Here is a 10,729-nt window from a genome sequence, read left to right on the forward strand (position 1 = left end):
CCCATTAGAGAAGAAAAAGAAAGCTTTCACAAGTTAACCTTGTGATGTTCGCCTACACCAAAGAAATAGCCAACCAAATGGCTTTGTCTTAAGAAAAACTGAACCTTTGTGAAAGAAAAAGAGAGATTTGGCTAGGAACCAAAGGAAGAAAGGAAGAAGGGGAGAGAGGAGAAAGAAGAAAAGAGAAAGTGAAGGTTTGACCTAGTGAACCCGAGACAAGGAAGGTAAAAAGATTTGTCATTTTGCTTAAAATGCATGCTTTGTAAATCAATTGTAATGTGAGATTTTGTTTGTGGTAGCAAGAATCTACAAAGATTCAAAGGACCAGAGGCATGGCATGTAGGTAGATCTTGGAATGCATGGTGATTTTGGAGCTAAATAAGCAATGGGTAAGTGTTTAGTCTTAAAATCATAAGTAGAATGAAAAATGAGATATATTTTGATTGATTATGTTTGTGGCAGCAAAGGTGGCCATAGATGTGAGGAAGTTGTGAATCATATTTGAAAATTCAAGCTTGAATCGAGAGGTAAGCATGCAAAGTGTCTACAATAAGCTTTGGTTGGTTAAAGTGTATGGATTGTATGATAAATGCTTGTGAGTAATGTTGATAAAAACTATGAGATTTAGTTAAGGATTATTGGTTGATATGCTGTCATTTATGAGTACAATTAAATGTATTGGGTTTGAAGGGTTGCTAGGGAGTGTAAGCAAGAAAAGTTTGTCGTGGTGCAATGACGGACGAGATAACGAGAAATCGACAAGTAGAAATTAGTTAGATACGCACTTGAATCAATAACAATGTAGCGTCTCGCTATTGTACGATAAGTAAGGGGTGTCCATTTTAAAATTTCTTTTATCATATATATATATATATATATATATACACATGTTGGTTTACCTTAAGCGCAAAAATTGTGGAAAGCATGAGCTGGTAAAAATGCTAGGAGATTGTGAATGCCTTAAAGTTTGAAAGTGTTTTGACTATATATATGTATAGTTATATTTGTAAAAGATTTTAAAATCGAGAAACAAGCTTTTCAATACAATTTATATCAAAATGTGCCTTATTGATTGTGTGATTTGCATTCATGAATGAATTTCATACTCACCATGCTGATTTGACATCTAAACCTCATGCAAAAGATTTTACATTGCAAAGTGTTACAAAAAGGGGTTTTAATATGCTACCATGATCAGTATTTTGAAAATGATTTGAAATGATCCTTTGAAAACCCGAGTTGGCTTTTAAATGTTTTTATCAAACCGAGAGATTCGAGAGTAGGTCGATTGTCACTTCGGTTAAATGTGGCCCTTGTGCACAAGTGAGCTCTAGCTAAAGAATCTTTGGGTCACTGACGGACTGTTAGACATGGTTGGGACCATAGTTTGTGATATACGTGGTAAGGTCATGGGTTGTTATATGTGGCTAAGCCACAAGTGATATTTGTAGTTGCAACCACTTGATTTTTCCGATATCGACCAACATTGTAAAGATTGCCATGGCATGTGAGAATCTGGTGGAGGGTGCTTCCGAATTATTAATATGTGGAAGTGGGTCCACGGGTTGATATTTACGATTTCTTACCCGAGAGTGATATCTCTTTGGGTTTTCAAACATGACTTCTTTCGCACGGTGAAAAATATCAGTTTTTCCACTGCTCCCCTATTTGATTAAAAGCTTTCAGTGCTTTATATATTAATTATGAATAAATGACGTTGTGTTTAATACCTCGATGATGAGATGATTTATGAGTTTGTGTAAAAGATTTGACAATGTTTGATTTCATGGCAGCATGCATGATTATACTGATTTGATTTTAGCAAAGTTGTTAAATGATTTTGACGGCAGAGATCTTTACATGAATTGGTTTGATATTTGATTTAAATGATTATCTTGCATTAACTTTCTAGTTTTACAAATAAGGCACAAATTACCCTTTGGAGCTAAATTGTTTACATACATTCTTATATTTTTAATATTCAAAACTTCTGCTCTTAACTTGTTTCCCATCTACGCCCTACTCACAGAGCGGATGATTATTGAGTCTATGAGACTCACTCCCTTATTATCCCTTTTGCATATAGTGATCGACCTAACTTGCAATCATCGGTGCTTACGGTCTACTGCAGATAGGTAAAGGCATCTCATAGCACTTTATTCAAAGTAGCTCTACTTCTAGAGGTCGAGTCATCCATAACTTGAAGTATTTGTAAATAGTGTCAGTATAAATATGCAGTTAGAAACTACAAACTCTAATGTATTCTTACGACTTTGGTGAATAAAGGATAAGTTCGTTTTTTATGATTTATATATAATTCTTATTACAAGACGTATATGATTCAAGCAATTTGATGGATTGATGGCATAATGTCTAAAGGTTCAATTATGGCTTGTTTGGGATTTGACGGGTTCACTCATAAGTCTCGAACGCCGGTAACGATCGGGGTAAGAGGTTGTTACATCTGTGGGTGGAGGCATATTTTATTTTTTAAAAACTTTTAATTAACTTTTCACTATGTAATTTCAAGCATGCCATCCATAGCCAAACCCAACAATATCTACCAGAAGAAAACTACGAGATGGCATGACAAGAAAACCATTGAAAGTCACTTTGTACCAAGCCAACATGTTCTCTTTTATAACCCTCGAGCTTAAGTCTTGCTTAATTCTTTCTCCAATGTGGTCTGAAAGGATGGTTAAAATAGGGCTCAAATTTACAGCAAAATAGAAGTCTTAAAGCACCCAAATTCATCACTACATGTGAGTGTTGTGGCACTCCCTCTTTATGTGCCCCAGCACCAAAGCTCTTGCCTTTTTCTTTCTGAATTTTCGTTTAGGCACTGCAAAGTCCTTGCCTTGTCAAGGCACCACAACGCTAAAGCTCCATGGCTGCGGTAGCCTACACTCTGTCTTGCAATTTCTAGTTCCGGTACACTACTTCAACTTCTGACATGATTTTCTACTCCTTCGAGACTAAATTGAGAAACTTGTTAAATATGAAAGTTGTAGCCCTTTATCTTAGCTTTCTAAAGGTTTAAGACATTTTCTTCCTAATTTTATAAAGACTTTTCAAAACTATTTGGAAAACTATCTAGATAGCTTTTTGTCTTTTCTTTTGATTATTTTCTTATATCATTGACAGCCAAATTAGTGTATTGGATACATGATTATGTTAATAACAGATAAAGGAAGCTTATAAGTAAATTTGTTTTATTTTGGTTGCTATTTGCTAATTCCAAATATTCAATAACACATGTGGAAATGTTTTTTGGCCGAATTCTAAAATTTTTGGGCAGTATGCAAATTGTCAAATTGTTCATAATTAATGCCTTCCATGACCAGGAATTGAGTCCAAAAGATGTGGCCAAGCTTTGGCAAGTGCAACACAGTCAAGTATGTTAAGAAAATTTGACCAAAAATGCCCAAGACCACCCAAATAAGCATCCTTTAGTTTCTAGGCAAAATAAATTGCCCAAGTCGGCTTTGGTATTTCCTTGAGAATTCCAACATCTAGGGATAAGGATAGACCTATCCAAATGGGCTTGGCCCACTAGGTCACCTTATTTTTTAATGAAAGTGGGGTGGGTTGGGACTTGAAAATGCAGGCCCATATTAGAATAGGGCCTAAATGGGCCAACCCATCCGATCGGTGGGTTGTCTTAGGTTGGTGTGAACCGACCATGCTGGCCAAAAGAGAAAAAATTGAATTAATAATTTTATATATTTATCAATATAAAATTAATAATTTAGTTACTAATGGTATTGTTAATTTTATATATTTCAATGTTTTTAATCTTTGCTTGTCAAATAAATAATTTTAGTTGAGATTGAAACTCATTATCTATTTTTCTTTTATGGCAATGAATATTTGATGATAATAATTCAAACCTTGAGACATCATTACTTTCCAAACAAGATTCAAATGTTTTACTTGAGGATAAAGATTGAAGAGGACATAAATGAGTCTTAAAGTTTTTACTTATTGGGTTATGTACTTATATTTATGGGATTGTAGTTTGTATTAAAGATTGAAACTTTATTTATGTTTGATGTAATTTATTTGTTTGTAAAAATATTTTTATTATTCAATTTATGTAGTAAATCATGGAACAATTTTATTGATAGCGAGTTTGTTAGAAAGAATTGTGGAAATGAATATTTCTTTTGAAAAAATGAAGTGGGCTAGCCCAAGCTATCCCATGGGATGGGAAGAGGAGGGCTGCGTCAAGGTTTTGATGGCCCATATAAAAAATAGGCTAGCCCGACCTAACTTATATTTTCTCAGCCCAAAATGTTTTGGGCCTGGCTAGCCCATAGTCACACCTATAAATAAGGATGAAAGGTTTTGAAATTTTGGGCTACTGTAAATGAATCGTAGTTGAATTAAACAAGTAATTGGTTAATGCAATTAAAATTATAGTGAGATTAGAAATCTAAAGGTTTTAGGATTCTTGCACAAGTCGAGCCTAATTAGATTAGGACTCCTAAAAGGTTTAGAATGCTTGTATAATAGAATTCTAAATTGTTTACAAATCCATGATAAGGTAAAATTAAAATTCTAATAAGATTAGCAAACCCTACCTTAATAAGATTGGAATTCTAGTATAATTAGAACACCTAATTAATTAAGACTCTCAATGAGATTAGGACTTCAATAAAAATTAAGACACCTAATTAAGATAAAGAATCCAATTGGTTTAGGACTCTCAATAAAATATCTAAATTATTTATGGAAACTTTCCTAAATCATTGTTGGAAACATTCCTAAAACTATTTTTTGGAAACTTTGTTCAAATATTTTAGGTAACTTACCTAATTTGATTAGGAAATTTTGCACCAAATATTTTAGATTAGTATATTCAAATTGTTTGAGTAATACTAGTTTAAACAAACATATAAGATTAATAACTTGATTTAAACATAATCTTTTATTTTCATAATAAGATTATGGATGGTTATAGATATGGAAGATTATGGACATAGATCCATTGGATGTGGACAAATGAATTTTTATAATTTTATGACATTTTTGAAACAGGGACTATCAGCCTTATCTTTCTCTATATTTTCTATGGGGTTGTAAAATTATCGTATCATCTAACTCTGCTCAAATGTAACTAGAATTAACTTTATAAATTATATAACAATTATATAATTTATAAGATTATGTTAGAAAAAAATTTTATGTAATTTCGACGATGGAGGACTAAGAGACCAAGGAGACACCAAGGAAGTTGCAGCCAAGACCTATGAAGACTTGTGATTGCAATTACCTAAGGAATGACCTAATAGTTTCCTTCTAATGGCTCAAGGAAACTAGATTAGTTAGAAGTCCATAATCATCCAAAGTAGTATGGATGTAATAAATTTACTTTATGCGATATTTAAGTGTCATACATGCATGTATGATGAGACATAAAAAATTATATGTCTAAACCCTATAAATTGGTACACATACTTAAAATCCCTCATAAATTATATTAAGTACATGTTAAGAACATGATTTGGTTGCCTTCCATTATTATAAGCAAAAATCAGAGTTTTTTTTATTCTTGGCTTGTTGAGTCACTCAAGGTCAATTTTAACAAGAATATTTTATGTTATGAGTAATGGATCTTACTTAAGTAATATGATTTGGATAAAACACTCATGACATATAGTGTTAAAGACAAATCTTGGGCAAAACATATATTATATATTTGGACAAGAAATTGCACCAAATAGATCAAGGATTTACATTGGGTATAACTGATAAGCTAAGTTATCTACCTAATTTAATATATCAAGCTTTTCAAAAAAGATCATGAGTCGTTAAGCCACTCAAGGTTAAGATATATAAATTGGATCTTAGCCTACCAAGAAATTAAGAATTTCCCGATTTAATAGGGAAGACTATTATTTTGAATTAAATAGTAGAAGTAACTAATATGATTAAAGAACTTATCTTATATTGGTATAAATGCTTAAAACTTACACACATTCAATCTTTATTTTAGGTTAATAACACAAAATGAGTAAAAGTTATCACTATGAAGCGTAGTAGATACAAAAAAGCCCACTGACCAAGTGTCTTGGACTATAATTGAAATTTGAAAATAGTTCTCAAACAAGAAAAGATATTATGTCCTTGAAAATATTGTTCCTCCTATCCCTATTAAGGACACTAGTGATAAGACTTGGTAAGTCTATCTGACTCATAAAGATGATGATGATTTGGTAACATGTGTGATTTTGGCCAACATGAACCAAGAATTATGGAAACGACATGAGAATATGGATGATCAAACTATGATTTTGCACTTAAGAAAATTGTTCGACAAGCAAAGTCATACTAAAAGGTATAAGGCATCAAGGGAATTATTAGTTACAAAATAGTAGAAAGCAACTAGGGTTCATGGCTTAAAGATGCTTGGCTACATAAAGAAGTTTGGTCGTCTAGGTTTTGCCATGGACAAATAACTTTGTATTGACTTGGTTGTAAAGTCTATAATTGATACTTTTTCACAAATATGATGAACTTGCACAAGAATTAGATTAGAAGCTACATTACTTGAATTGTTGAACATATTGGACATAATAGAGAGATCCATAAAGAAAGAAAATAATAGATTGTTGTTCATTTCATCTTTCAAATCAAAGAACAAATCAATTAGGAAGAAAAAGGGGAAAAAAGCAAAGACTTTGTCAATAAGGCCCAAAAGCTTAAATGTAGCATGTAAAAGGATGTCCACCATCATTATGGCAAAAAAGGCCATTGATAGAGAAACTACAAAGTTTACTTGGCTACTTTCAAGGAAAAAAAGCTTGTCAAAGTCTGTACCTCAAGTAGCATAATGATTGAGGTTAATATGTCTACAGTATCTTTGACACCTTGGGCATTGGATACTAGATGTGGTTCTCACTTTTGTAATAACATGCAGGAACTAAAGAATAATAAAGAGTTGGAAAAAGATGAAGGCTTTCTATAAGTTGGAAATGGAGCAAGAATTGTTGCATTGGTTGTAGGAACTTGTTATTTACCATTTCCTTCTTGCCTTGTTGTAGAACTTAAGGAATGTTATGATGTCCCAATGTTGACCAGGAACATTATTTATGTTTCTTATTTGGCCATTAATAATGACTTTGAATTTAAAATTAGAGGCAATTGTTGTTCCTTCTATCTAAATGATGTTTTATTATGGTTGTGGGATGATTGCAATTGGATTGTATGTCGTAGAACATGATAGACAAATTATCAATTTTATAGTTAAGAAAGCTAAGTTAGATGGTCCAAATCAATCTTATATCTAGCATTGTAAACTTGGTCACATCAATGAAAAAAAAGTTCCAAAGCTTCATAAAGAAGGTTACTTAGAACCTTTTGACTATGAATAATATGAAACTTGTGAATCTTGCTTACTTGGTAAGATGACCAAAACATCTTTTATAGCAAAAAGTGAAAAAGCTAGTGCATTATTAGGTCTTGTACAAGCAAATGTATGTGGCCCATTGAATGTAAATGTTAGAGGAGGTTTTCTACTATTGCATCACATTTATAAATGACAATTCCAGATATAATTATGTATATTTGATGAAATATAAATATGAATCATCTAAAAAGTTCAAGGAATTCTAATATGAGGTTGAGAAACAACCTTAGAAGAATATTCTCACACTTAGATCTTGATATGTGAGATATCTTAAAGAGTCTAATGGATATTAATTTTACAATCCTAATGAGCAAAAGGTGTTTGTCTCAAAGCATGCCACCTTTTAAAGAAAGAGTTCTTGCTAGAATAATAGAGTAAAATTAAAATAGTCATTGAAGAAAATAAAAGCCACAAATCCAAATCCCTATGAAACTTGATGTAGAACCCTCATTTTGGAATAAAGGTAGTAAGGTAACTTAGCTTGGTGAGCTCTTCCTAAATATTTTCAGTCTTCAAAGTTTATTACTCAGAAATTTCATATTTTATAAACTATTAAGTTTTTTTGAAAGAAAAAGAAAGGGAGAGCCAATTGATTGTGTTTTGTAAAGAAAAAGAGCCTCCTGTTAAGAAGTTATTAACAACTTTGAATGAGGTATTGATATCTGACACCTAGAATGCCTTTTGCATAACAAGTATCAATACCCGTTTTATGGGTATCTATACCTGGTGTCTAGAATGCCCTAAAAAGGAATGTTATATGAAAATTATTGATACCTACACAACGTTTTACAAAAAAAATAAGGGCAAAATGATAATTTACAAAACTTTTTTACTCCTCTAGCTTTTATTCTTCTAGTAGCCTTCAACCTTTTTTCTTTCTTTTCTCTCACATCTCTCTTTACCTTTCTTCTCTTTCAACTTTTCCCCACTTGGCTTTCTCATTTTCTTATTGAGCAAACATGAATTTCAATTTGGATTCTAGTTTCAAAGTGATTTAAAGGTAAAATTTCTATTCTCTAGCTTCTAAATTCCATGTGTTTTATCTCTAACTTTAATAACCCTATCTATTTCTTTCTTTAAAAATTTAGGTTTTCAGTTGGTTTGGTTACCACAAGCTCATTGAGGTAAGATTACTATGAATTTAGGTCGTTTATAGAATGAAGTTTATAGGCCAATTTTAGGTTTAGAGAGAGATTGGTTAAGGTTTCATTTGAAGATTATGGCTATTATGAATTTTATGGAATTAATGAGGTTATTAACGATAGATAATTGTTTTAGGTACTGTTGAAGGCTCAATTAATTGATTGTGAGCAAGGTTGTGTTGATTGGAGGAGTTGGTGGAAAAGCACTCCTTGTGTTATGATTGGGCATGGCATTTTAAACTTATTTAGATAAATATAAGTTAAGCATGTTTTTAATGAGTAGCATGAATTACTAAATTTACTCAACTATATGTTTTGAGGAAAATGTATGATTTTGGATGTTATGCTTTAAATGTGATTTTAAAATGCTATTAAGCTATATAAATATGTATATATTGTAATTAGCTTTGGTGCATGGAGAACAAGCACTTTAGTTATTTAAAACTCCAAATATGAGTTTTAAGTTGAATGGCAAATGGGTCACCCGAGGGTGGGCTTTGAAATGATTTCAATAAATGGATTATGCTTTGAAATTATTACTATTTGATTTAGTTATAAGCAACCTTAGCATTAGGTTTGCCTTTCTATAATAAATGAATTTCGATCGTTGACATTGTATGCATACATGTCATGTTCTGTTATTTGAATAAGTGAAGGCATTTGCCAAATGACTTTTGTTTATGTTAATTAGGGGAGACTTTTAAATCAAAAATTCTATTACTAACGACGCTATCCATTGTGCACATTATTTGAACTCTTAGCTAGTAATGAGTAAATGCTAGTTATGTGGGGTGAAGTGAAACAAATGTGAGATTTATTTGACATGCATGCTTTTATATGACCTAGGTAACTAGGGCTTAAGCATTAAACATTAGGTTGCAATACCTTTGTATAATTCTTTGGCATGCGTGTCTTTATATGATCCTAAGTAGTGCAGGATTAAACATTACTCCTTCGGTTGCTATACCCTTGTCTGACTCAAGCTCTAGAAAGAATCTAAATTTTATAAATGTGATTTTGAATCCTTAAAGGGCCTTTGTTCAATTTAGATTATGTGTAGCAAGTTGTATGAATTTGAATTTGAACATGTTTACTAGCTCATTTTAAAGACATTGCATTAAAGCTCGAGCACGGTCCATGCACCGTGTTTCTTCTCCACCATGATGAATTAATTGATTTGATGTAAGCATCACTCTTTCCTTTGTCCTTTCGCTCAATTTTTGTAACGACCTCTTCCCTCAATCGTTACCGACATCCGAGACTTGCGAGTAAACCTGCCAAATCCCAAACAAGCCTTAAGTAAACTTTTGAACAATTTCAACTCAACTCACAAGTTTTAATACCATCGTTTGCTTAAACCGAATAAGCACAATATTTGAATAATGACATTTAGATGCCAATAATTAAGTTTGATAACTCCACAACATACTCAATGTAATATGCAGTAATCATTACACAACCTCAAGTTTTGACAAATACATTTCCACAAACTTCACTTAAACCAATCAATCATAAACATGCATGCTCCCATAAAATACAACATTAACAAACTTCTATGCAAATCCATAAATCATCTCGTACTCGAGAAGTTAAATCCAATGTCATCGTATAAGTAAGGGAGCTGTGGAAAAATAGTTATTTCTCACCATATGAAAACAACATGCGTGAAAACCCAAAGAGATATCACTCTCGAGTAGGAATAGAATAATACAACTCGTGGCCTCGCTTCCAAGTAATAACATTCGGGAGCTTCACTCCACCGGATCCCCACAGCCAAAACAGTCTCAACGATGTTGGCCGATATTTGAGAAATCAGGGGGTCGCAATTGTGAATAACACTTGTGGCCTAGCCACATATAACAACTCGTGACCTTGCCACGTATATCACATACTATGGCCCCAGCCACGTCTAACAGCCTAAGTAACAACCGACCTACTCTCAAATCTCCCAATTTAATAAAACCATGTAAAAGTTAATCGGGTTTTCAAAATATAATTTCAAATCATTTTCAAAATACCGATCATGGTAATGTACTAAAACCCCTTTTTGTATCACTTTGCAATGTAAAACCTTTTTGCATAAGGGTTAGGCATCAAATCAGCATGGTGAGAATGAAATTCATTCATGAATGCACATCACACAATCAATAAAGCACATTTTTGACATAAATTATAT

General features: G+C 32.4%; 1 long non-coding RNA gene across 1 annotated transcript; it reads left to right on the top strand.

The window, feature by feature from the left end:
• The first annotated feature begins 153 nt into the window (after positions 1 to 153).
• Positions 154 to 627, top strand: LOC149527801 (uncharacterized). The gene is made up of 3 exons (XR_016352136.1): positions 154 to 224; positions 300 to 389; positions 463 to 627. It is a non-coding gene; the product is annotated as an uncharacterized LOC149527801 (long non-coding RNA).
• Positions 628 to 10,729: the final 10,102 nt, after the last annotated feature.

This window comes from Theobroma umbraticum, unplaced genomic scaffold (assembly GCF_002168275.2).
Source record: "Theobroma umbraticum cultivar Fairchild unplaced genomic scaffold, ASM216827v3 scaffold_30.0, whole genome shotgun sequence".
NCBI lineage: Eukaryota > Viridiplantae > Streptophyta > Magnoliopsida > Malvales > Malvaceae > Theobroma > Theobroma umbraticum.